We start from the raw sequence: 27,340 nt of genomic DNA on the forward strand, positions 1-27,340 counted from the left end.
TAACACAGAATGTCCCTTTCTAGTCATCAACGCCCCATCTTTTTCCAGCTAAGCACCTTTCTACAGTTGTTTGTGCAGTGAGAACATGTTTCCCTAAAGATGTCTTTTCCTATCAGAGGATGGGGGCAAGACAAGGTGGCTCACGTGGAATAAGTGGAAGGGAAGGAGGCAGTTGACAACGTCAGATTAGACACATCCCTATGAGAAGCAGGTTCTAGACCTGTTATCTGTGGGAGGAAGGTATGGACCCCTGCTTTCCTCAGTGTGTGCCCTAACCTGAATTGGAGATGAGAGCACCTGTGGCGAGCAAGTTTACTGGTTTACTGAAAATGCAGCCAACTAAAAGGCAGTCTTTAGGGCCAAGACTGCCATGGGCCATCTTTCAGAGTTCTTTGTGAATCTCTATCCACCCTGCCTTTACTGCTGTTTTGTAGTGTGATTGGTGATTAATGAAGACCCTGTTCCGAAAACTGACTGAGGAATTTGCACTTTCTGTAGGGCCTGCGCCTCCCCATGCAGGGGTCAGTAGCAGAGCTGACCTTTCACTCAATCCACAGCTAGAAACCCAAATGGAAGTTGGAAACTAAAGAGCAGTTCCGTGCAGCCTTAAGCAAATGTGGGATATTTGTGCCAGTGACATTTCTTCTCTTTAGATTAAAGCCAGAAGATTTTTCCCTCTGGGATTGGCATATGTAAAAAACGTAGATTCTTTTAGCCGTGTGAAAAGTTCCTATTTACTTACAGAAGATGTCTATATTTCTTACATACTATAAAACCATGGCCAACAAATAGCAAATGGCTAATTATTATTACAAATTTGACACAGAAATATGGGAGTCACTGGGAATTGTATGAAACCTTATATGGTGCAGGAAAAAATGACTTTTTTCTATTGCTAAGTCCAAAGATATTTTAAATATTTATTCTCTCAATTTTGAGGCTTGGGTACCTAAGGATTTTTGAATGATTTAAAATCCTGTTTTAGGATTCATATTAATAAGTTTTCCCACCCTTGTGTCTAGTTTGATCCACTTACCTAGAGCTGTCTTTTTGTAGGAAGTGGCTGGCAGCTTATCTTTTAGCATTTTATCTTCATTTGTACATCAGGTTTAGCATTCTGAGGAAAATTCCATGCCCCTAATTGCCCGTGTTATTCTGTAAGGGCATCTTGCAGAATATTTCCTGCCTGACACACAAATCTCCAGGTGTCTTTACTTTCTGTCGTCTCCCGTCTCTTTCACAATGTAACACCATCTTGTTAGGCATTGTCTTGAAATAGCTACTGACCCAGGCTAGGATTGGAAAGCCCCCAGTTTCTCTACATTTATGGAAGATTCCAAAGCTCCTTCCAGTTTGGGAGTGGAAAATAGAGAAAGGTATCCCAGGCTAACTTGAATCCCCATCAAGGATCACACCGCCAACTCTTCATCTTGGTTTTTAGCACATGCTCTTGATCCAAGGCCTGAAACTCTGCCCATCTTAAGTTTCTCTCCTCAGCCACACTGGAGTAAGCTCACCCACGCTTTGAATTCCGAAGTGCCGTGTCTGCCTCACTTCACCCCAGAGAGATTTGTATTTCTTTTTGAAATCCTGAGACTACAAATGTACAGTATGGGTGTATAGTCTCAGGTCCTGGGATTGAAGATCTTGCTGATGAGGAATTAGCACTAATCATAGACAGTGAGCCAACTACACGGTGGAGCAGAATTTGTTTGGTGTATGTCATATCAAGTTGTAGGGTCTATTATGGGTGCCACATAATAGGCATGCAATCAGCAAGTGAATAAGTAACCACACAGTAGGAGATTAACTACCTGCTTAGGTAAGATTCTGATGACTATTGATTACTTCACATTCTTTCATTATCTCCACATGTAAGATACTACTGTCAACCTTCCACAGACAGGATGCCCTTCCATCGGCCCTTCTAGCCCTGGGAATGGGTTGGTTTATTCTAAAGCCTAGCTGCACAAACTGTGGGTCATGACCCCATAATGACTGTAGGGGTCAGGAAAAATTTAGCCATGGCAAAAGGTTTCTGAACATGCACCAACCAAAAGTTAATTCAAAATCAAGTACATTAGTTACATTATACACATTAATATAATTACATGTATAATATATGCATAATATAATTATATTATATACACCCTGATTCGGTGGTGTTTCTGAATATAGTGGCCTATTTGCATTGTGGGATGTCACTGCAACACTGGCTCTGAACACACGTGTGCATTTTGTGCCGGACATGCCATCACACCACATAGCATCAACCAATGCAGCCGAAGCTGCAACTCAGATGGAGGCTATTGCTTCTCAGTCTTTTTACTATACATATAAATTTTCTTCTCGTATAGATAAGAATAAATAGGGAAACCAAGACTTTTCATATTTCCCTACTCTAATTTTTTCAGCATCAACATATCAAATTTGTATATCTTTGGATGTATTGTGCTATAATGTTTGGTCTCCCTGACTTGCATTTCATGGGGTACCATGGAGATGGCCCAGTCAGTAAAGTGCTTGTTGAACTAGCATGAGGACGGGGGTTTGATCCCCAGCACCTGTAAAGGCTGGGGATGCCTAGCACTGGGGAGGTAGAGACAGAAAGGACCTTGGGGTTTCCTGGCCAGCTGGTATAACTGAAGCAGCAAGCTCTAGGTTCAACGAGATACTTTCTCAGAAAAATAAACTATAGAGCTGGAAAGATGGATCTGTAGTTAAGAGCATGGGCTGCTCTTGCAGAGGCTCTGAGTTCAAAATGGCTCACAGCTCCAGAGGATTCGAGGCCTCTAGCCTCTGTAGGAAACTGCACTTATGCAATACTCCACACCCCTCATACACAGTGAGAGAATTTAAAAATAATGAAAAGAAATCTTAGAAATATTAAGGTAGAGAGTGGCTGAGGAAGACATCTGATGTCAGCCTTTGGCCTCCATACATGGGCACACATACTCCCCACCATATGAACACACATGCACACACAAATCCTTAAATATGTTTAGCTTGGGGTTAGGACAGAATAGACAACATTTTTTTTTCCAGGAAGAGTCCAAAAAATAATTTTGCCACCTTGCACTACATGTTTATGCAAAGTGGTGGTCTGGTTATTGACAAGTATAAAATCAAAATATCTACTAACTCTGAAAATCATAGAAAAAACTTTCTATCTTGCAGGATCAGGTATTCAACTAAGATTTCATTCCTTAGGTTAAAATTAAGCAGGTATAGCTATCTCATTAGTATGTAAATTTACTTTTATCTTTAATAAGTGGTAACACTGTATATATGCCAAGGAATTGATTTAAAATATTTTATGGTATATTACCAGTAAATGCTTGATTTGTATACTTATTTTATATGTGCATACACACACACACACACACACACACACACACACACACACACACGTATGTATCCTGGGAGCATATAAAATCTTTTGGGCTAAAAGGAGTTGGGAGTGCAAAAAGCTTGAGAAGCTCAGTTCTGAAGCTTCCCACCTCGCACCTGGACTCTCCCGTGCACACTAGTGGTTGGTGTGCAATTTTGGCTTTTAGTGTCTTGGTGGACACAGTCCTTGGAGAAGTGGGCCTCTAATTCCTGGTAGAAGGGGCTTCATCCTGGAGGGGACATGGCTATAGGTGTCCCTTAAGCAGAGAAGAGGCCAATTTGTGGCTCATGGGTAGTCTCATGGCAGGTGGAGGAGTTGTAATTCCTGGAGGTGGGATTCCTCCGCTAACATGTTGGGTGGGGTTTCCTGTCCTGGTAAGGGAACTGGGTTGACATTCCAACAGTGATAGCAGAAACAGCGACCACAGCAGCTGCTAGAATGCCTCTTTCTTGTGGAGTCAAGACTTAACGGGATGGACCTCCAACTCCTCAGAGTTCTGCTAATCCAGCAGAAGCCTAGGGAATAGGTACTCTATCTGGTGCTCTTCTGCCAGCCACCTTTCCAGCCTCGGGAACTGTTGCAGTAGCACCCAAGCAATACCAGTATTGCCAGGAGGTGGGCCCTCCACAGTCTTGGATACCAAGTTCTTCCCATGCAGCAACACTAGACCCAAATCCAGTTACAGAGGATCAAATTCATATGCTTGTCAGGTGCCGGTGAAGATGTAGCCATCTTATGGGATACACCTCATCCTATAGTCAATGTACTGCAGCATAATGGCTGATCCTTAATACTTAGGGGAGTGCTGTAAATAAGGGTGCAATGTGGGTTCTCTTAGGAATAATGCAAGCTTGGCAGAAGCGTCACAAACAATGAATAGGCCCTATATGCCCAGAACTCTACAACCTCTATGTTCCTATACTGCCTAACCACCCCTTGAGCTTTGTATTAGTTTTCCAAGACAGGGTTTCTCTGTGTAGCCCTAGCTGTCCTGGAACTCACTCTGTAGACCAAGCTGGCCTTGAACTCACAGAGGTCCGCCTATCTCTACCTCCCCAGTGCTGGGATTAAAGGTGTGTGTGTGGCCTGGCCCCTCTTGTGTCTTGACAAGAGCAACTGGCTCAGTTCTGCCAGGAACTCAACCCCAGGGTTTTGCTGCCTCTGCGAACGTCATGGGAACAAGTGTCACTCCTGGTTGCTCAGTAAGGCTGTCTTCTCTAAGTTGCTTGTTTTCTCCATCTCTAACTTTGATTTCTCCTTCCAGAGAAAGTCACAACACCCTTGCCACCATTCTTTGTACAGTAGCTCCCCACCTCTTATCTGCCTTTCTGCCATCTGTGGTTTGAGAAAGAGACCATAAGTGTTAAATTATAAGGCATTCTGAACAATGTAGTAATATCTTGTATCATCTTGTTTTGCTCCATGTAACATATGAACCATCCCTCTGTCCAGTGAATCCACACTGCATACATATTCACCCTGTTAGTCACTCCGGAGCTGTCTTGGCTGCCTGACCGCTGTGGTATCACAATGATTGTTCAGGTACCTTATCTAATAATGGCCCTGGAGTATAGGAAGAGCAGTGTTACACTTCAGAAAAGTCAAGCCACTAAGTGCTTCCTTGAGTTAGGAAGGAGGAAGTTTCCAACTTATAAGGAAAGGAAAGGACATGCTCATGAGATGGATAAGACCTGTGATAACAACACATTATCTGTGAACTTGTAAAGGAGGAATAAGACATTTTGCTCATTATGCTCTTGTGCCACAGACTTCAAAATCACAACCTTAGTACATGGCATAACACAAAAGGCCCTGAAGTCTAGGGTTCACTGCCGCCCACAGTCACAGACATTCACCAGAGGTCCCAGAATGTGTCTCCCATGAACAGGGTATGGGCTTGTGCCCTGGCTTTGTTCCCTCTCCTCCTACTTTCTAACATGGAGGAAAACAATATTGAATTCTCTTGGCTTCTGTTTTCTCGCCTGCAAAACAAATAGTGGTAACATCACTTCCAAAGTTGTCACAGGGGGTTCCGGAGAGATGGCTCAGCAGTTGACAGCACTTGCTGCTTTTCTAGAGGAACCAGGTTCCAGTTCCATCCCCAGGACTCACATCAGGTGGTTTATGACTTCGTGTAACTCCAGCTCCAGGAATCCAGCACCCTTTTCTGGCCTCTTCAGAAATATATATATATATATATATATATATATATATATATATATATTCTGTGAGCCTTTATCATTTATTACAGTAGTAGCAATTAATATTCTATATATGTATGTGCGTATAAGACTCAGACATACACATAGAATAATAAAAATAAAGACAACTTTTCAGCCGGGTATTGGTGGCGCACCCCTTTAATCCCAGCACTCGGGAGGCAGAGGCAGGCGGATCTCTGTGAGTTCGAGACCAGTCTGGTCTACAAGAGCTAGTTCCTGGACAGCCTCCAAAGCCACAGAGAAACCCTGTCTCGAAAAACAAACAAACAAACAAAAAACAAAAAAAAGAGACAACTTTTCAAAAATGTATTTGCGTATCTCTATAAGTTTGCATACCTTAGCAACTTCCCGGCCAGCCAAGGTCACAGATTTGACACTCTGTCTCAAACTAACATTAAAAAAACAATAACAGCTAAAGTGTCTGAAGGCTTCAAGATGACATGAAAAGTGCCCAACACAATTAATAAGTAATGATATTACCACTTCTGCTTCATTATTTATCTCTTCTTTTGCTTTTATTGATAGATTTTGGCAATGTTAAGGATTGAACCTCATGGTTTGCATACATTAAGCAAGTACTCTATCACTGGACTATATCCCCATTCATAATTCATGCCTCACTAAAGACTTCTTGAGGGCTAGCTACAAATGTTACTTACTGAGAGTTTTTTTTTAGACAACTGTATATTCATAGAAGAAATGTCTCAGAATAGCTCCATCAAAAATATCTCTTATGTCTCCTTGAACTACTCGCTGTACCCACATCCCTCCGGCCCTCTCCTTCTCTATAAAATCCTATAGATATTGAATTAGAAAGTATGTGATCTCCTGAGATTTTCCCCTTTAGCATTATTCCCAGGGATTCATCCAAGTAGTATGTATTAGAAGTTCATGCCTTTCCTTGCTAAGTAGTCTCACGTGACATTTGTGAGTCCTGGAATTCACGTAATGACTTGCTAGCTAAAGAACCTTTGGGTCAATTTCTAATTTTTTGTTGACACAAATAAAACATTTGTTAAGTTCTTACTTCTCTGAGAGCAGAGCTGGGTGTTCTGGCTACATTCCTGTTGCTTTATAAAATCCCTTGAAAAAAAGCAACTTAGTAGAGAAAGGTTTTGTTTCACCCACAATTCCAGGTCACAGGGAAGTCAAACTGAGAGCAGTTAGTCACATCATATCCACAGGCAAGAGCAAATGAAGGCACACAGCTCACTTGCCTACTTGTACTCTTCTCCATTTCTCCACTCTGACACCAGTCAGCACACCTTGCCTTAGGAACGGTGTTGCCCATAGTGGGCTGAGCTGGGAGGATGGAAAGTTCCAAGCCAGCCTGGCTTAGCTACATAGTAAAGTCAAGGATGGCCTGAATATATCAAAACCCTGTTTCAGAAAGTCCCAACGAAACCTCCAAACAAAAACCAAACAAAATGGTGATAGAGCAGTGATTTTCAACCTTTGGGTCACCATCCCTTTTGGGGGAGGGGATCAAATGACCTTTTCACAGGGGTTGCCTAAGATCATCAGAAAACACAGATGTTTACTGTTTTTAACAGTATCACAATTACAGTTATAAAGTAGTAACAAAAGTAATTTTATGGTTGGGGGGTCACCATAGCATGAAGAACTGTATTAAAGGGTCAAAGCATTAGGAAGATTGAGAATCATTGTGATAGAGGCATAGAGACAAAGACCTTGAAGTCTACATAATGTAGTTCCTACTAAGTAATGGATTTCTGACTCCTATGGTTGCCAGCTGCCAACTTCATCCACCGGTCCCAAGTTTTATTATAATGTAGAAGTTTGTCTCCTGGGCTAAGTAGATTTGAACTCCTGGAAGTATGAATGGAACTTGGTGTTCATCTGAGTTCAGCACATGTGCTTGGGAGGCAGTACAAGAATGGGCACATCAAAGTTTGAAATCTGTGTTGACTGACTGGTAACAGGCAGGGCACATTGTATGTCTCTAGCAAATATCTCCAAGAGGCAGTGGGGTAGGAGAAATGAAAGCAGACCCTCCTAAATCTTTATGAAATACAGGTTTCACATTTTGAATGACAAATAACAATTAAACAGTGGCTCCAGAGGACTGATAAGCCAGCTCTTTGGTGACAATGACAGGAAGGGCAGAGGCTACCCTGGCTCATCTTTCTCAGCGCGTGGCAGTTGAGCCTCTTGTCAACACCACTCCAAGGCAGAGGCAGAGAGGAACACAAATGTTTGTTTTGTTTTTAATCACAAAGCCAGCTATATCACGTCTTCCAAACACCATTAACTATCTTGGATGGGCAAGATACTGTTCATGCTCCCTGTAGTCACTGTTCTCAGTATAATCAGCCAAACAAAATTAGTGCTTGCAGGCTCGTATCTTTCTGTGTGGTCTGTGGGTCATCTGGTTAGAAGTTCCAGCTTTTCAAGCCCCATGGCTATCTTGCTGAATCAGATTTGCCTTTAAACCCCATCCTCTCGGAGGTTCCTGTAGGCACCGTAGTTCCAGAAGCCCTGATGGGCAGAGCACAACATCTTTCCCAGATTAGGAAAGGGGGCTGGGATGAAGCACAGTGGTAGAATGCTTGCCTAGCATGCTGGAGTAGCTGGCTTCCATCCCCATCATGGCAATAAAAGTGAATGAATGTGTGAGTAAGTATCTAAAGGTTATTTTCCTCAGTAACCATGGATTCTCCTGGGAGTTGCCTCCTGTATTCTGTCTACCACCAGAGAGTCCAGTCATCAGGTCTGCAATGAAGCTTGGACACTGAGAGTTTTTACAGCTTTCACCTGATTCTTTAGCCTCAGTGGTGCAGGAGCCAGGCCTGTGTGTAGTACTTTTGAATACAGAGATTCAAGTTGTACCCCAGAGGTCCTAATGCTAGCACACTAATCCTATGTTGGGGCTTAGGCATGGGTGCCCTTATGGAAGCGCAGTTAGCTTAATACATAATCTGGAAAGAGTCTTGAAGCTCACATGGAGTGAAATGTAAGGGTCATATTGGGCTCCAACTTCAACCATGCTCAGCAGAGGTATGGAGAACTGAAGGATAGATATACTCACCTCAAGGCTTCCCCAAATTTTAGCCATGGGACACAGAATTAGATGATTTAGTGCTACTTTTGTAATGGTGGTAATGGGATTGTTCATTTAAGTAGGTCCAGTCTACGGTCCATGAGAAATGTGCATCATGGGATAGCAATAAATGGGGCCCAAAATAAAATTGTAAACTTACTTAAAATGTTATGAGATTTTGTGTGTGTGTGCGTGCGTGCGCGTGCTCGTGGGTGTGTGTGTTTTTAAGTTCAGTTGTGCAGTTCTTGAGTGTGAACCCTGTAAATAACAATGTTATCTCAATATCAAAGGTTAGACACATTTGGAGTTAAAATGTTTCTGCCTTCCTGGGCTATACCTCACATTCAGCAAAACTTCACTTTATGTATGAGGACAGGGAAATAAATTCCTTGTGGGTCATTTGGGAGATAGATCATTTTAAAATCTGAGATAACTGGTTGGTTAGCTGTGACAGCATAATGATATTATGACATGGAATGAAAACACTAACTACCTTTTAGTTAGCGCAAGCAGAAAGTAGAGAGGCTGTGAAATCAGGAATGGATGGATCTCTGAGCTTAGCTGCTATGAGGTGGGCCTTAAGGGGCTATATAATTCTTTTAGTACTAGGCCAACTGCCTGCAATCCAGACCCTGGGACAAATTTCTCGACAAGGTCAACTATCAGAGCAAAAGCCAGTAAAAGTCTTCTCTACTTCTTGCCTGAGATTCTGTCATTTATTCCAACTACTCCTTCTGCCTAGCAAGACATTGCACGTGAGCCAACTGATATTGTATTGCTGGAGAAATATCTCAGATCACCAACACACTTTTTTGATATTCCCCAGCACCAACTTATTACAAAAACATTCCAAAACTCTGGCAAAGTGACCTCCCTGGGGGCCTTAGGAGAGAACACTTCAAGTTTGCTTTGAGTCTATGGGGCAGTTTTGAAAAATGAAGGCCTAGGTCTCTGAGTCCTATCCGAGACCTGCATTTTTAGTAAGTTCCCTGAATGACTCTTGAGGGCAGTTTGGTTTAGAAGCCATGTGCTTAGTTAGGCAAAATCAGAGTGACTACTGCAATGTGAGATATTTCTGTAAAAAAACGTGCCCAGTGTGGAAACCATAGGAAGAGTGGGCCTTAACCCTCTACCCTCCGAGAAACAAGAGCCCCTCAGGACTGCAACTTTTCTCCCCTTCCTAGCTTTAAATGGGGCATGTTCTTCACCTGTCCATGCAACTGAAATAGACTCAGACCCTGATTTACTGTAACTAATCCAGAACAGGTGTGTCATTTGCAGCTGAGTTTTATTTTGAGGAGTAGAGCAACAGGGATTTGACTGGTAGCAGGGGAGCTGGTAAGAGGAGGGTTATTGGGTTTTGAGGGTCCCTGCAACTCATCCCTCAACAGTGCCTTTGGTTGGATGGTAAGAGGAGGGTCATTGAGCTTTCAGGATCCCTGTATCTCATCTCTTACCACTGCCTTTGACTGGAGCTAGATGCCAGAAGCAAGTTTTATTGGTTTATTTGGGGTGTTTCTACGACTGAAGATGTGTTTGTGTCTCTGAAACAAGATGGGAAGAAAAGACATTAAATTAACCAATATTAAATTAACTTATCTCACAAACTGAGATAAGTGATAAAGCTATTCTCATCAAAACAGTGCAGCTAGTAGTCACTAAAACATAAATCAATGAGTCAATATGAATAGAGAGGTTCAAATACTGCATTGAAAATGGGTTTACAATAAAAGCAGCCTTTCAGATTTTAGGAAATATCAACATATTCAAAGCTGACAACTAGGTATCATATAGGAAAATACCAATACCACCCAGTGGATCTCAGAGTTTCTAATAGGTTTCTTGCTTAAACATTTAAAAAGCATCCTATAAACTAATGGAGAAAACATTAGAAACTATTCTTATGATCTTAAGAGAATTAAAATATTTTTGCAAACAAAGATTTCCTTTTTCAAGACAAGGTTTCTCTGTATTGCAGCCTGTCCTGGAACTCGATTTGTAGACCAGGCTGGCCTTGAACTCAAGATATCCACCTGCCTCTGTCTCCCAAGTGCTGGGATTAAAGGTGTGCACCACCAATGCCTGGAACAAATAAAGAATTTTTAAATGATATAACATTGATAATTTTGAACACATCACAATTTAGCTATAAATACCACAGTTTATTATAAATAAAGGAAAGTCACCACTGGAAGAAATTTGAAAAGTAACTGTAATAAAGATTAATTTGTTAAACCAGGCATGGTGGCACACACTTTTAATCCAGGTACTCAGGAGGCAGAGGCAGGAGGATTTCTGAGAGTCTGAGGCCAGCCTGGTCTATAGAGTGGAGTTCCAAGACAGCCAAGACTGCACAGAGAAACCCTGTCTCAAAAAACCAAATAAATAAATAGTAAAACACAAATTTAAAATACCAATTTGTATAATATATAAAAATACGAATTGTAGCTGGGTGTGGTGGTCTACACCTATAATCTAAGTACTGTTGTAGGTCAAGGCAGCAGAATTGGAATTCAAAGACAGCCTGGGCTACAGAGTATACAAGGCCAGCCTGGATGACCCTGCCTCACGAACTGTACAAACTATTAAGAGAGTTGGAGCTATAGCTCATTGGTAGAACTCTTGTCTAGTATGTGCAGGTCTTGGGATCAATCTACAGTATTTTTGAAAAGCAAATATCCAACCCCTGAGCCCCTAAAACACAAACCCCAACATTCTCTAACTTACAAGACACCAAAGAATAAAAAACCTTAAAAAGATAAACATGTAGTTTATAGAAGAAGCTGGAGAAGATACTGTGGTTCCTGGCAATCAGGAATACACATACTTTAAAAAGATGCTACCCATCAGATACAATAAATTAAAAACTCAGGGGCTACAGAGATGGCTCATTAGTTAAGAGCACTTACTGTTCTTCCAAGAACCAGAATTCAGTTCCTAGCACTCATAGTGGGTGACTTACAATTCTGGCACCAGGGGATCTGAACCCTCTTCTGAACCACACACACACACACACACAGAGAGAGAGAGAGAAGAGAGAGAGAGAGAGAGAGAGAGAGAGAGAGAGAGAGACAGAGAGACAGAGAGAGACAGAGACAGAGACAGAGACAAAGATCATGTTTTAAAAATCTCAAAGGATGAAACAATCAAGTTGAGATTACAGGGGTGTATGTATGTCACCAACAGGTGGATAGTTTAGCTTTTTTTTTTTTTTTTTTTTTTTGGGTAAGAGGACTTTTGCCTATGATGGGGCAGTTTCACTTCCCAGTATCTACTCTTTCTTTCTTTCTTTCTTCTTCTTCTTCTTCTTCTTCTTCTTCTTCTTCTTCTTCTTCTTCTTCTTCTTCTTCTTCTTCCTTCTTCTTCTTCCTTCTCCTCCTCCTCCTCTTCTTCTTCTTCTCCTCCTCCTCCTTCTCCTCTTCCTCCTCCTCCTCTTCGTTTATCAAGACAAGGTTTCTCTGTGTAGCTTTGGAGGCTGTCCTAGAACTCACTCTGTAAACCAGGCTGGACTCAAACTCACTGAGATCCACCTGCCTCTGCCTCCCAAGTGCTGGGATTAAAGACGTGCACCACCATTTCCAGGCCCAATATCTACTCTTTAAAGAAAACATTCACAATCACTCACAGAGTCTGTAACATTTGGGGTGATAAGAAATTTGTCATGTATGTCCAAACTTTTGCTATTGTGACATGATACCATCATGGACAAAGTTCATGATCAAAACTGTGATCCAGTTACAAAATAAATAATTGATCACAAAATGTCTCATAATCTTTTAAAGTAAGTTTATGATTTTTCGTGTGGTCACATTCATAGCTGCCTTTAGCTTCATGTAGCCACATGAATGTACCACAAGTTGGAGATGCCTGAAAGGTAATGGTGACAGAAATGTCTAGACAGACTACTTAGCCTGTTCAAACAATGGCCACATCACAGTTTAACGCAGGTGAATTGCAGAGTAATACATACCACAGTATATCCCAAAGCCAATCTGTCATAGTATATGTTATATCAAATGATAATAAATACTGGGAGGAGGGGAGGAGCAAGAAACCCCTATACACTTCTGGTAGAAATATAAACTGCAGGCTGGGCGTTGGTGGCGCACACCTTTAATCCCAGCACTCGCGAGGCAGAGGCAGGCGGATCTCTGTGAGTTCGAGGCCAGCCTGGTCTCCAGAGCTAGTGCCAGGATAGGCTCCAAAGCTACACTGAGAAACCCTGTCTCAAAAAACCAAAAAAAAAAAAGAAAGAAAGAAAGAAAGAAAGAAAGAAAGAAAGAAAGAACTGCTATAGTCACTATGGAAATCAATGTGGTTCCTAAAAAAAAAAAAAAAAAAAAAAAACTAAACTAAACTAAAATGAAATCATGATACCTGTAGGAAAGTGGATGGCACTGGAAATCATTAAACAAGATAAACCAGACTCAGAGTGACCAATTGCCACAATTTTTTTCACAGACAGAGTCTAGATTTGTATTAATATATATTGATATGTGTGTGTATAAATGTATATATGTTTGGGTATCTAGAACATCAAACTAGACCATAGAGCATTAGGGTAGAGGGTGAGATTGTACAGGAGGGGGGAGAGGGGAAAGAAGGTAACAAAATTCACATGAAAGGAAAACAGGGACTGATACAAGTAACAACCAAGCAAGAGATTTTACTGGAGAGCAAAGTGAAAGCGCAGACCGGGTAAGCTGCCTTGCAACAGCAGGCGCTCAGGGCTTTACTCAAGACAGCCAGGTTACAGTTTGGGGCGCTCTTTCATGGGTCCAAGCAGAGGAGAGGATGTTAGTGAGGGGTGAGGCTTGGGTGATTTCCTGTTTTGAGTGAGTCTTGGGTTACATAAGCCTTTGTTTATTGTGCATGTTTTTCACATCTGGTTTTGATCATACACACACCCGATCATGTTTGGGCATAAGATGGTTAAAAGCCCACTCAGAGGACAGTTTGTCTTACTGTATATCTACTTAAAACCAGTTTAGACTGGATCAGTCCATTTTCTTTAGTTTCAGGATATGTTTCTAACTGTGTTTGGTCACCAAAGAGGAGTTGCTAACGGATAGTTAGGAGAGGCAGCTCATCTTTTGGAGCCAGTGTGGAGGGTTCAATGTAGGTGGCAGTCTTAGGGGGTAGTCCCAGATTTCTAACTATGCTTGTCTGCCTAAGGACACACACAAGTGACAGATGTGATTAACTCTTGGGAAGGAGGCAAGAATCCAGTGATAGAAACTATTAATAATGTTTTAATAGTTTAAGGAGATGGTATTCGTTTATAACTGGTATCATTGAAAACTGGTTATCTCTTAAAACTCCATTTTTTTTTTTTTTGAGACAATGTCCCCCTGTGTAGCTCTGGCTGGCCTGGAGTTCACTAATTAGACCAGGCTGTCCTTGAATTCACAAAGACCCTTTTGATTCTGCCTCACAAGTACCAGGATTAAAGGGTTGAGTTGCACCACTATGCCCAGCTTTATTTCTTTTCTTTCTTGAACACAGGACTAACTCCATCCCACTGCCTGGTGCCCTTTTCTCCCTAAACTGTACATTTTGTATTTTTCCTTGCTCAGCTTGCTCCTTTTCATTGTAGATCTTCATAAAAGTGAACACTAATAACCACAGGACAGAGTCAATACTAGGCTGTTTTGAGATTTCCTGTGCCAATGGAATTAATCCAGAACTCTTCACTTTAGCCTCAGGCAGACTTTTCAGACAAGAGAAAAAGCAGCAACATTCTTAGCCAAAATACCACAAGGACAGTCTCTAGGTCACATACTAAAACTCAATTCCTCTGAAACCTCTTAAGCCAGGCCCTACAGTTCAAATCACACTCAGCGCCACCGTCTTCTGTTCTACTAGTGTGGCTCATTAAGTCCCAGTTAAAGCATTCAACTGCTTTTCTAATCTAAGGTCTAAAGGTCCACATTTTTCCAAACAGAAGCATGGTAAGGCCTATTACAATACCCTGGTCCCCAGTACCATCTTCTGTTTTACTTAGAGTTTTATTGCTGTGGAGAGACATCATGACCTCAGCAACTCTTACAAAGGAAGGCATTTAATTGGGGCTGGCTTACAGTTTCAGAGGTTTAGTCCATTATTGTCATGGCAGGAAGCATGGCAGCATGTAGGCAGATATAGTGCTGGAGAAGGAGCTGAGAGTTCTACATCTTGATCTTCGGGGAGCAGGAGACTGCCACTCTAGGTCTAGCATATAAGACCTCAAAGCCTGCCTCCACAGTGACACCCTTCCTCCAACAAGTCCATACCTCCTCCTAATAGTGCCACTACCTAAGGGCCACACATTCAAACACAATAGTCTCTGGGGGCCATGCGTGTTTGAACCATCAGAATGATTGAATGGGACCGGCAACATTCAGGTAAAAGATACTATTAATTGGACAATTTAAAAAGTAACTTAATTATTCCTGATGCTGAGGATAGTGCCTGCCCCACAGTTTCTTAATTCACCAGGCAGTTCTAGCATCCAATAAGTCTGGGCTACCTGAGAGTCTTCCTTGTGATATAGAGGTTACTTGGTCACACTCACCAGTACATTTGGAAGTTTAGAAAATTCTTTACCAAGAATGGATAGGAATCATAGATAATGTCTTAATCCTCCATTCTTAGGTAATAATTCCAAGGAAGGGGTCCATAGTGCCTTCTGCCTTCCACAGCGGCACACACATTCATGTACTGTTTACCAGCTGTTTGTTTCCTTGTCTCATACTTCTGCTGCCCCATGTTTTCTGAGGTCAACTCCCAAACAAATTGCATCTAATTTCTTACATCAGGATCTGCTTTTTCTGGGGAGGGATTCTAATTAAGATGACTACCTAAAGCCTTTCGTGAGAACTGAATCTCCCATATCCTAAAAGACTGTGGTCATCTTCCTTTCTTTGCAATGTGATTTCATTTAGGATTGCCTTAGACTCACTATGGAACTGAGGATGACCTTGAACTCCTGATCCTCCTGTTTCTATTTCCTGAGTGCTACAATTACAACTATCTACTACTACTATCTTATATGCTTTGGAACCCACAGATCCATGTGTATTGGGTGAATATTCTGTCAACTGAGCTATATTCCATGAGAGCATTCCCGTCAAAGGGTTGACCTTGGAGGATGTTGGCCTACTCATGAATGTCTAACGTTCAGTGTTCCTTATTTCATAACCATTTTGAGAGTCTAATCTCAGGTATGACCATGCAGCTGTGATTTATAGACTCCTCCCTGTTTATTTTATTGACTTTAGAACCTTTGCAGTAAATCTCCCTGCCATGGGATTGACAGCATCCTGGTTCATGTCCCAGCTACATTGTAAATTCCTTGTGGCTAAAAGCATGGATTTATTGGGCACAAGTAGTACGTGTCAGTGAGAGGATATCAGGAAATATTGTGTGATGTGGCAAAAAAAATTTCACAGCATTTGTAAATAACCACCACCAAAAATAATCATCAGAATCATATTTATTTTAAACTAGAGAGAGGTATAACTATTGGAATTGTAGTTTATAAACCACTTAGTGACCATGGAGCCACTGAGAATTAGGACCTGAAGAGTCAGTATGTAAATTCCTCAAAACTCAGATTGAGTGTGTCTTAGTCCCTGTTCCATTTTATTGCTGTGAAGAGATACCATGGCCAAGGCAACTCGTATCAAAGAAAACATTTAATTGGGGGGCTTGCTTCTTTCAGAGGCTTAGTCCATTATCATCAAGGCAGGGAGCATGGCAGCTTGTAGGTAGACTGGAGAAGTAGTTGAGAGGTACACACACACACACAGAGAGAGAGAGAGAGAGAGAGAGAGAGAGAGAGAGAGAGAGAGAGACAGAGACAGACAGAGACTGAGACTGGACCAGGCATGGGTGTTTGAAACCTGAAAGCCCACCCCCAGTGACACACCTCCTTCAACAAGGCCACACCTCCTAATCCTTTCAAATAGTTCCACTCCCTGGTGACCAAGCATGTAAATACATGAGTGCATGGGAGCCATTCACATTCAAACCACCACAGAGTAAATTCTCCAACTCTAGAAAAACAAAACCTCTCTGTTCCTTTTCTACATGAAATGAAAGCTGCAGCTTTCCCAGGCCTGTTTTAACAGTGTGGTAGCAGACTAATGCCTCCAAGGGATCCATTCTCCAGTGCTCACAGTCTGTGAACATGCCACCACACTAGACAGAGGTGTGGGGTTGAGGTTGTTGAGTTTGAGATTAGATTATTTTGAACTATTTGGTTCTTATAAACAATAAAAGAAAATAGGAGAGTCAGAGAGATTTGGAGATGATGTTTTGTTAGTTCTGAAGGTAAGGAAGGTTCTGTGTGTTGGTGATCACCAGCTCTACCTAGAGGCTGGAAAAAGGGATTGGTTCCTCTAGAAAGAACATAGCTTTGCTGACACACAGATTTTAGCCCACTCATGATGGGTTTCTGACCTCTCAACTTCTAAGATAATAAATTGATGCACCTGTTTTTTCTTTGTCTTTGAGACAGGATCTCATGTAGATGTAGCCTGGGATGACCTTGAATTCTTGATTCTCCTGCTTCTGGCTCCCAAGTGCTGGGATTATAGGTAGGTACCAACACACCCATGAGTTTTTGTTTTTATGGAGTTGGGGAGTTCACTCCACCTGAGTTTTGAGGAATTCGTGTACTGACTTTTCAGGTACTTTAAATTCCTGTATGTTTAAGCCACTAACTCTGTGATTTAAAGCAGCCACCAGAAACCAGTACAGACAGAACAGGTAATCTGAAAGCAATGTTATCCAAAGCAAGGCATGGCATCCTTCTTTGGCTTTTCCTTCAGGCACCAGAGACCCTGTTGCTCTGAACTTAGAAAACCTAGAATGGAAAAGAAAACAAATCTACCTTGAATAGGGATAACTTGATATTTGGGACTTGAGAAATCTCAGAAAGTAAGGCCACGGCCAACATTTCCACAACCAATAACTCCAAGACAGGTGGTGGTTTCCAGGGTACTACTTAGACAGCCCTTATAGGCCCAGAGCCTCAGAACAGTGGGCCAGGAAAAAAGCTTCATAGAAGGTCATGTCCAAACTCTGACTCCTGGGAAACAGAAAGATGGGAGGAGATGGTGAAAAAGAAGCAGTGGTGATTGGGGAAGGTGACTTCTGGGTAGCTGTCCTTATAGTTACCAACATCCTCATTACTGGCACTGTGGGTAGGAAAGTTCACTGGGCAGCTGGCCTGTACACCGAAAGGTGTTGGGCAGCATCCCTGGACAGCAGTAACCCTCCACCTCCCACCCCAGAATCGACTGTCAAAACTGTCTGTAGACAGTTGCCTGTCACATGTCTCCCAGGGTTAAAGGAGTGAAAAATCACATTGAGTTGTTGAACTCTGGCTCAATTCTGTCACTCTCATCAGGAACAAATAGAAATGAAAACAGACATTTCTGTTTTTTTATTTTTAAATCAGGTCTGTCAGGTAAAAATGGATGCAACCCACATACGTAAACTTTGATAAGTCCATTCACCACTTGCATAGCCATGAACACTATGTAATCCCAGAACATCTTCATTATTCTCCAAAGGATACTCTGCTAATAGGTTTGGATTAGAGTTAGAAGTCAGGCCCCTTCCTAAGCAAACTCTAATTTATTTCCTGTCTCTGCAGTTTTTCTTATCTGAGATCTCATATCAATGGAATCATACATTGTGTAGCTTTGTGAGCAGGATTCCTACACTAGATGCAGTATTTGCAAGGGTCAAATCATGTGAAAATGTCTACTGTATTTCTTTTTATAGCTGAGTAAGGATGTCCATGGATTTGATGCATCTGTCTTAGCAATCAGGACATGGGCATCTGAATTACCTCTGCTCAGTGACCAGTTCTGTGTGAGCATTCACACACTAGTTTTAGGCTAGACATGTTTTCAGTCCTCTTGGGCAAATATCTTGAATTAGAACTATTGAGTAGTTCCACATAGCATTTGAGAAACTATTTTACTTATTTTCAAGTATATCTTTTTAAAAATATTCCCATTAAGAATATAATTGGGAGTAGTACAAATGCAACTTTATATATTTTGAAGGCATTTTTTGAAAATGACAAAGACACAGTGAAATAAACTTTAATATTTTTTAATTCAATCTAATCATATCATCTTAATATGTAATCCATGTAAAAAGTGTTAATGAGGCATTTTGCATCTTTCTCACTGAATCTTCAGAGTGTAGCATTTTATTTTATACCTGCAGCCTGCCTTAATCAGATGCTAGCTATTCAGCTGGAAACACTTGATTTGTACCTAGTATTCATGCAATTACAAGTTGAAAGTATACATTTATATGTCCAAAATGTAACAAACCTACTTAAAAATTTTCCAAGAAGACTCACACATACCAGTGTTTTAAGTTTACATATACATTAATTAAATTTGAATAGATTTTTCAGTTCAGTTCCTGTGTCCTATAGGCACATTTCAAATGCTTGTTAACTATGTCTGACCAGAGGCTGCTGGATCACTTGTCCCAGCTTCATGCTATTTCTGTTATTGTGATTTGTTTGTTTGGTTTTTGTTTCTGTTTTTGAGACACGTTCTCTGTAGCTCTGGCTGGCCTGGAACTCACTCATTGGACCAGTGCTTCTCAATCTGTGGGTAGCGACTCTTTGGGGTTGAATGCCCCTTTCACAGGGGTTGCCTAAGACCATTGGGAAAAATGGATATTTACATTATAATTTATAACAGTAGCAAAATTACAGTTATGAATTATTGACAAAAATAATTTTTATGGTTGGGGATTACCACAACAGGAGGAACTGTATTAACAGGTCACAGAATTAGGAAGATTTCAAACCACTAATTTAGACCAAGCTGGCCTTGAACTCATAGAGAGCTACTTGCCTGTCTCTGCCTCCTGAGAGTGGTAGGATCAAAGGCATGTGCTACCATGCCCAGATGTTACTGTGATTTTTAAGAATGACCTAGTACTTCAGGTCCCAGCCTCAGTTTTATTTTCTCTTCTGCAGCTGATCTCCTCCCCCCACTTTTAAAAAAGTAGACCTTATCTTCTTAGATAGCTTTCATTTAAAGCAAAACTGTGTAGAAAGTACAAAACGTTCCCCAGAAGTTCTTGCTCTCTCCCCACCTCCTCCCTAGGCACAGACTCCCCTGTCCTTCTGACCAACGAAGCCACAGGACACATCACAGCCATCCAAGGTTCACAGTTCTCCTTGGGGCTCACTCTTAATGTTGTGAATCCTATGGGTTTAGCAAGTATGTAAATACCACACTTGTACTTCTGTTATAATGGAAAGAACTGCTTCCTATTATGCTATGCATGCCTAGCCATGACCTACTGGTTTTGTGCAAATGTCAAACGGCAGCACTTGTCACTGAGGTGTCTTTAGTCTCTTAACCCTCAGCTCTTGCAGAATTTATTTGTAATGACCAGCATAGGCTAAGGCAGCTCTTGCTGCCAAGGCTTAGGTGTTCCAGTTGGCATCCTGGCAGCCCTGCAACTTGTTGGACAGGCTCCTCTGTGTCTCCTATATCATTTACAAAAACAACATGCCACCCTGCCCTAGGGCTGTCTATCAGGTTACCAGCAAGCTACAGGACAAAGGAGGACACATTCCTGTCTACTTTGAGGTCACAGGTTATTGGCCTTGGGGTGTCAGATGTGGAGGAGTAGGAGAGGGAAAGGCTTAGGGTTGGGGATAACTTTTGTCCTGAGGGTTTTTTGTTTTTTTTTTTTTTTTACATGCCAAATGATAGAAAGTGTTTTGTTGTTGTTATTTTGCTTTTAAGTTTTGTTTGTTTTTTGAGACAGGGTTTCCCTGTTCTGACTGTCCTGGAACTCACCCTGTAAACCAGGCTGGCCTTGAACTCAGAGATCCACCTGTCTTGCCTCAGAGTTCTGGGATTAAAGGCATGTGCCACCACTGCCCAGCTGTTGTTTTGTAGAAGTATCCCTTCCTCCCTCCCTCCTTCCCTCCCTCCCTCCCTCCCTCCCTCCCTCCCTCCCTCCTTCCTTCCCTCCCTTTCTCCCTCCCTCCCTCCCTCCCTCCCTCCCGCCCTCCTTCCCTTCCTCACCAGGGTCAGGGATCTGCAGTTTCTGGGCATCCTGCAGGAGACTGCCTTTTCTCTCCAAGGGCATGTCACCATGCAGCTTCTGCCTCAGCAGGTCTGGGGAGGCCTGGGGTGTGTTTCTAACAAACTCCCAGTGATTTCCAGTGACTATGTCTTGAGTAACAAGGGCTTAGGGCTTTCCCCAGAAAGTATTTAGCCTGTCCTTTCTTCCCCACCCCCCAGCTTCCTCCATCACACACAATTGCCCAATCACTAATAAGAGCTGATGAGCAATGAATGAGTGGAAATATGTGCTGGGGACTCTGCTAAGCCCTGCACTTGGGTTAGCTCATTTCATTATCTCAACTGCCCCATGAGATAAACCCGTTCTTATCCAGGCTCCGGGCTGTGGCTCTTGCTTTGGGCAGACTCCTTTCTTGTCTCCGAGTGATTTCAATAGCATCCCCGATTCCATTTTAGGTCTGACATTCTTGACTCTCTTTGAAACTAAAACTCATCAATCAATTTGTTCATGTCTCATGAAGGAGACATCTGGGTGGCAGGAGTAGGAGGGCATGTATTTGCCTCTTTGTACCCTTTCCCTCTATACCATACTATAATGTGTACATACTGGGCTGGGGTGTGCTGTGTGTGCTATTTGCTTTTGCATTGCTGTGATGACATACTTGAAAGAAACCATGTAAGGGAGGAGAAGTTTCTGTTGGTTTATGGTTGAATAAGATTTCAGTCCATGATGGAGAAGGCAGGTAGAAAGTCATGGTGGAGGACAAACCCAGGGGTGATTCATGGACCAGGAAGTAGAGAGAGGCCAGAATCAGGGGTCGAGCTAAACTCTTAAAAGCCTGTTCTTAATGATGTTTCCACCAGCCAGGACCCACCTTACAAAGGACCCACAGGGCTCCAAAATATTGTCATCTACTGAGGAACATGGCTTTCAAAACATGAGTCTGTCAGGGGTGTTTCAGCTTCAACCCCTAACAGTGTATATTACTCATTTGAGTAAATCTGACTAGTTTCAAAAAACAGTAACAAAGCAAACAAAAGCCCAAGCCTATAATACTCATAGTTAGAACTGTAAATCCAGCGTCTGGATCCATTCCCAGGGCCAGCACTCAGGGCAGGGGTGATGAAAGAGGTCTTGCTGGCCATGAGGCTTACATGTTTGGGAATGTGCAAAACAAGGCCAGTCTGCAATTCCCCACCAGGTGACAAATGACAATACTGCCTTGTTGGAGAGGAGTTGCAGAGAGTAGGTTGCCTCTTTAGTAACATTTAAATGTTCTGGTAACAATGGCAAAGAGCTTTGTTTGAGGCCAAGTGTGACAATGTCTTCCTCTCAGAGAGCTTGCCATGGGTCCAAATTGCACACCACTTGCTCAACTTCTGTGATACTGCATATTAGTAAGGAACAGAAAACCATGGGGGATAAGAAAATGTTAGCTGGGCAGGGGCGCACGCCTTTATCCCAGCACTTGGGAGGCAGAGGCAGGCGGATCTCTGTGAGTTTGAAGGCAGTCTGGTCTACAGAGCAAGTGCCAGGATAGGCTCCAAAGCTACACAGAAAAACCCTGTTTTGAAAAATCAAAAGAAAAAATAAAGAAAGAAATGTTTGCATGTGGGCATTGTGGGTACCCAGATGTGACTCAAATGTCAGTGTCATCCCCTTAACCTAAGCTGGCTACTGGGATCCTAAAATCGTGAATTTGAACCACACACTCTAAAACAGTGGTGGGTCATACTTCCAGATCCACACACTATGTGGACCTAATTGCTAAGAAGAGTTTATAAGAAGGGGCTTGGCTATAGATACTGTTTACTGAACAGATAAACTTCCCATGGAATTAGCTGCATCTATAAAGAATGCCCACGATAGAGTATTAAGTGGCTTAGGGGAAGGGAAGGGCCAGTTAAGATGGAATGTGATGTGCATCAGAAATAATAAGGTTGGGATAGAAGCTGGTAGGGCCTTGCTGAGCTGAGGAGTGGGAAGAAACCCAGTCAACTGTTGAACAAAAGTAAGACACTTTAGCTCTGTCCAAATGCCTCTGGACACCACCATAAATGACTCAAAGAAGCCACTCTCCCTAACATCTTCATTGACTTCACACATGTACACAACTGTATGGTCCTACCTTGTTCCTCTAGGTACAGTTAAATTATTAACAAAGGAAATTTAGGCACCTTTACAGCAAACCACACAAAAGTCATTGGAAAAAAACCTTGAGGGAAACTTAGGTATAAGTAGGTTGAAGGACCATTTGAGCCACACCCTTTGCAGATTCCCAAGAAACTCACCCGAGTTTATTGTCCGTCTTCACATCCACAGAACATGGTCATATGCCTAAGCACTGTGCGTGAGCTGTGGGTATGCTGAGGTTGCTGATGGGAGGTGACTGTTGCTCTGACCCATGTATGTGTCTCCAGGTCTTCTGGATCCTGGTCTTTCAATGCTGTTCCACGATGTCCCATGTTTCAAGGCACCATTCAGCCATGTCCTCAAAGGGCCTTTGCTGTGTTACACAACAAGGTCTGGGAAGCTGGAAGCAGAAGCATCCCAGGTCTTTATCTTCTCCTTTGTTGTCAGGCCACTGATTTCTCTCCTCCTCTCTCCTCCCAGGATAGGGTGCTCTCTCCTCATTCCTCCCAGGATAGTGTTCTGTCTCCCCCTTACTCCCAGGATAGTGTTCTCTCCTCTCTCCTCCCAGGATAGCGATTTCTCTCTCCTTTCAAGTATCCAGACAAAATGTTCTTTCTCTTTACCCTTTGCTCATCCAACAGACACTTATTGGCCACTCAATAGGATTGGAACTGGTTGTACTGCTAGGGGTGTGACAACCATGGGGAAGAAAGAGAGACTTTAAGGACACAGGCATGTCCTGCTGCAGCAGCTCATGATGTCCAATGCAAATGCTGACAAAGCAGGAAAGGAAGCAGTGAGGGGTGCTCTTTAGGAAAAACCACTACAGGTCTCCTTCCTAGTTTCTTTAGGTAGCTGGCAGTCCTTGGTGTTCCATGGTTGCTAGCTGCATCACTGCAGTATCTGCCTCCACCTTTACTTACATGGTCTTCTTCTTCCTGTAAACCTGTCTGGACTCAGATTTCTTTCTTCTTATGACACCAGTCATTGGATTAGAGACCAGTCTACTCTAGTATGACCTTATCTTCACTTGATTACATCTGCAAAACTGCATTTCCAAATTAGGTCATGCTCACGGGCTCTAGAGGTTAGGACTTGAACACATCTTTTGGGGACTGCAATTCAGCCCCCTCTCCATCTCTTCAGCTACCAGCTGTACTTAGGCTTTATCTTATCTGGGCCATTGTAATAGCTTTCATTTCTATCATTCTTCTCAACTTCTCAGAGAACAACTGCTGAGCCCAAGTCTCGACTGCATCCCTAGACAGAATGTAAGTTCCAAGAACACAGATTTTCCTGGTGACATTCTTTCCCCAGAAAAGATGCTTACTATTGACAATCAGCTTGACAGGCTCTAAACTCACTCAGGAGACAAGCCTCCAGGCACACCTGGGAGGTGTCCTTTGATTAGGTTAGCTTCTAAGCATGTCTAGGAAGGATTCTTTTGGTTAGGTTGAGGTGGAAATGCCACCCTGAAGGAGGGTGGTGTCATCCCCTAGGCTGGGTCTTGGAAACATAAAAAAGAGGAGGATTTAAGTGCAAGCATTTGTTGCTGCCTTCCTAACGCTGGGTGCAATATGACCGGTGGCTTCAACCTCCTACATGACTTTCCCACCATGCTGGACTGCATCTCCAAACTGTGGGGACAGAACAAACCCTTTTTTTTTTTTTTTTTTTTTTTTTGGCCTTTTCGAGACGGGGTTTCTCTGTGTAGCTTTGGAGCCTGTCTTGGAACTAGCTCTTGTAGACCAGGCTGGTCTCGAACTCACAGAAATCCACCTGCCTCTGCCTCCTGAGTGCTGGGATTAAAGGCGTGCAAACCCTTCTTTTCTTAAGTCACTTTTGTTGAGTATTCTGTCACAGCAACAGGAAAAGGAGCTGATACACTCTGGCAATGCCTGGAGCACATGGGTTTCAATGTGCATTTGTGAAATGAAAGGATTGTTAAATGGAGACGCATAGTCAGGAGATTAACCTGTTCTGCATCTCCTCCTACACACCTGACCCTTTTCTTTTCCCAGAAGTAGGATGAATTCTGCCCATGGGGTGTCATTTCCATTTCAGTGAAGCAGTTACTCTATAGTACAGTCAAGTGCTTCCTCAGCCGGGATGTTATTCTGTGAACTGCATGGAGACAGACTCTGAGTCTGATTCACCTTTGAAGGTCCAAACAAACACAGGGCTTACCCCCAATGGTTGACTTGAACTCAATCGAGCTAAAGAGTCAAGACAGAAACATAAAAAGCCATCTTCCCACCCACCTCCAATTGACTGCCACTACCACATCTGTCGAGCCGGGGAAAGGGGTAAGAGTTGGGGTAGGAGGTAAAATTGCAAATTCTGTAAGTTCCCCTTTCTGCTGATGTTTGAAATTTTATCTTTCTGAGTCAGCACAGGTATTTTGATACTGTCTTGAGATTTGGGGCTTTTTTTTTTTTAAGTGATGGTTTAAAAACAAGTGCTTTCACATTTACCATTTAACACATGGGTTGAACAGGAAAATAGCCATCATAAGAAACCACGTAGCTCTTCATCTCTTAAATTCCTAGTTTGGGGCTGAAATCAGAGGACTCTCTGTCTACCTTGGCAGCTGGGAAACATTCATCAGGACACGAGTGGATCTTTCCAAGAGCCTCAGAAGTGCCTGGTGCTGTTTACAGGATCTGGAAGGCTATGCTAGTGGCAAGGATGGTGGCAAGGGACAGATTCTGGATTTCACTTTCAAGATAGTCTTTGCTGTCTATGGACCCAGGCCTCACCTCTAGAGGAGAACAGCTGCTAGAATAGCATTCTAGACTTTTTCCTTCTCAGGCTCATATCACCTAATGTAGTGACAAAGCTTCCATTCCAGGGTGGGCATGGAAAAATGGATGTGGGGTAGGATTTGGTTGGGCTGGCTGGCTCTGAAGAGAATGGTAGTGGATTGAAGTGTCTGCTTGAAGTATATGTCTACCTAGAATCTTAAAAGGGGAACTTATTTAAACAATAAGATCTCTGCAGTTATTATTAGTCAAGATGAGGTGATATCGGGTTAGAGTGTGCACTAGTTCCGAAACGGTATCAAGAAAGGAGGGGACATAGAGAAAAGAGTGCTGTGTGAAGATAGAGGTGGGGTTTGGAGCATTGCATCTACAAGTGGGGAAGCCAGAGGATTGTGGGAGATATTGAGACCAGAGGAGGCAAGGAGAAGCTGTATTTAGTACCTGCAGAGGGAGCACAACCCTGGGGACCATGAGGTTCTAGATTGGTTTCCAGAACAGAGACAATAAATGTATATGGTGTCTAGAGTTACCATGCTGTGGTCATGTGTTACTGCAGCTTTAGGGGACTTACATAGTTGCTAATGGTATAAAGAGGTCATGATTCGATCCCTCCCTCCCCATTTAACCTCTAGAACCTTCTCTTCTAACACAGGTCAGGATGCTAAGGTCACCATGGGAAGAGGTAGAATGATAATTGGAGTTTTACCAGGGAAGAAATAATGGGGTTATGCTGTGAAAAACAAACAGGGCCAAACAACCTGATTTGGGGCTTTAGCTTTGTTAAGCAAGACAATAAATACTCTCTCCAGTTGGGCTCTGGGACTGTGCAGTTTTTTTTCTTTCTTTTCTTTTCTTCTTTTTTTTTTGTAACTCAGAAAGTCTTACCTTTGCAGGATTATGAAGAGAGAAAGAGAGAGAGAGAGAGAGAGAGAGAGAGAGAGAGAGAGAGAGAAGATATGGTAGGGTGGTGGTCCTCCCCTTGAATGTGTTAGGAGGAGAGAGTAGACAGAATCAGAGGAGCCTTTGGGTCTTGACTTTATTTTTCTTGGTATCAGGATTGTTAGCACAGACTAAGGGATGCTGTAAGGACAGGAGAATTACCCTTACTTCCTTTTCAAGATGTAGGAGCTAGTAGCCACATTTCTACCAACTCATGGAGGGATAGCTTAGGAGTAGCATGTGGGAGGTTAGAAGCAATCCCCATGGATGTCCGAGGTAGTGGATCAGAAGCAGGCTTAATTAGAGGGAAATTTCGTAATTTATCATGCATCCATCAAATCCTTTCATGTGATTTGGAACCCTCAAGGGAGACAAGACTGGTTCCAGAGATGAAATCAAGGGATCACATGTATGCATGCCTCTGAGACATAAAGTGTGAGAGCATTCAAGTTATCACATGCAAGCATCATTTGACTTTTTGCTCAAGGCACCTAGGTACTTACTTTCTTATTTGTTCCAAAATATTTCCCCACGTACCAGCTTCCCAGAAACTTCCTTGTGAATCATTATCTGTCTTTCCCTCTACAAAGGAGCAATTTGTTTAGATGGATTTACCTAAAAGGGCCTCTAAATTTTTAGCGTTGCCTCCTCTCTGGTCCTCTCTGGGGATGTAGCTCAACAGTGCTTCGGTGGCATGTACTAGCCCTTGGCTAAATCCCCAACACAGAATAAAACAGACATGATGGCTTATGCCTGTAATTCCAGC

The 27,340-nt window shown here is 42.5% G+C and overlaps 1 protein-coding gene and 1 pseudogene across 1 annotated transcript in view; one reads left to right on the forward strand and one right to left on the reverse strand.

Annotated features, from left to right (window-relative positions):
• The window catches only part of Alpk2 (alpha kinase 2), a 111,297-nt gene that overhangs the window by 28,281 nt on the left and 55,676 nt on the right, over positions 1 to 27,340 (forward strand). The window lies entirely within an intron of this gene.
• On the reverse strand, positions 3,554 to 4,169 carry LOC113839353 (annotated as a pseudogene).

The sequence above is a fragment of the Cricetulus griseus genome, chromosome 2 (assembly GCF_003668045.3).
Source record: "Cricetulus griseus strain 17A/GY chromosome 2, alternate assembly CriGri-PICRH-1.0, whole genome shotgun sequence".
In the NCBI taxonomy this organism is placed as follows: Eukaryota; Metazoa; Chordata; class Mammalia; order Rodentia; family Cricetidae; genus Cricetulus; species Cricetulus griseus.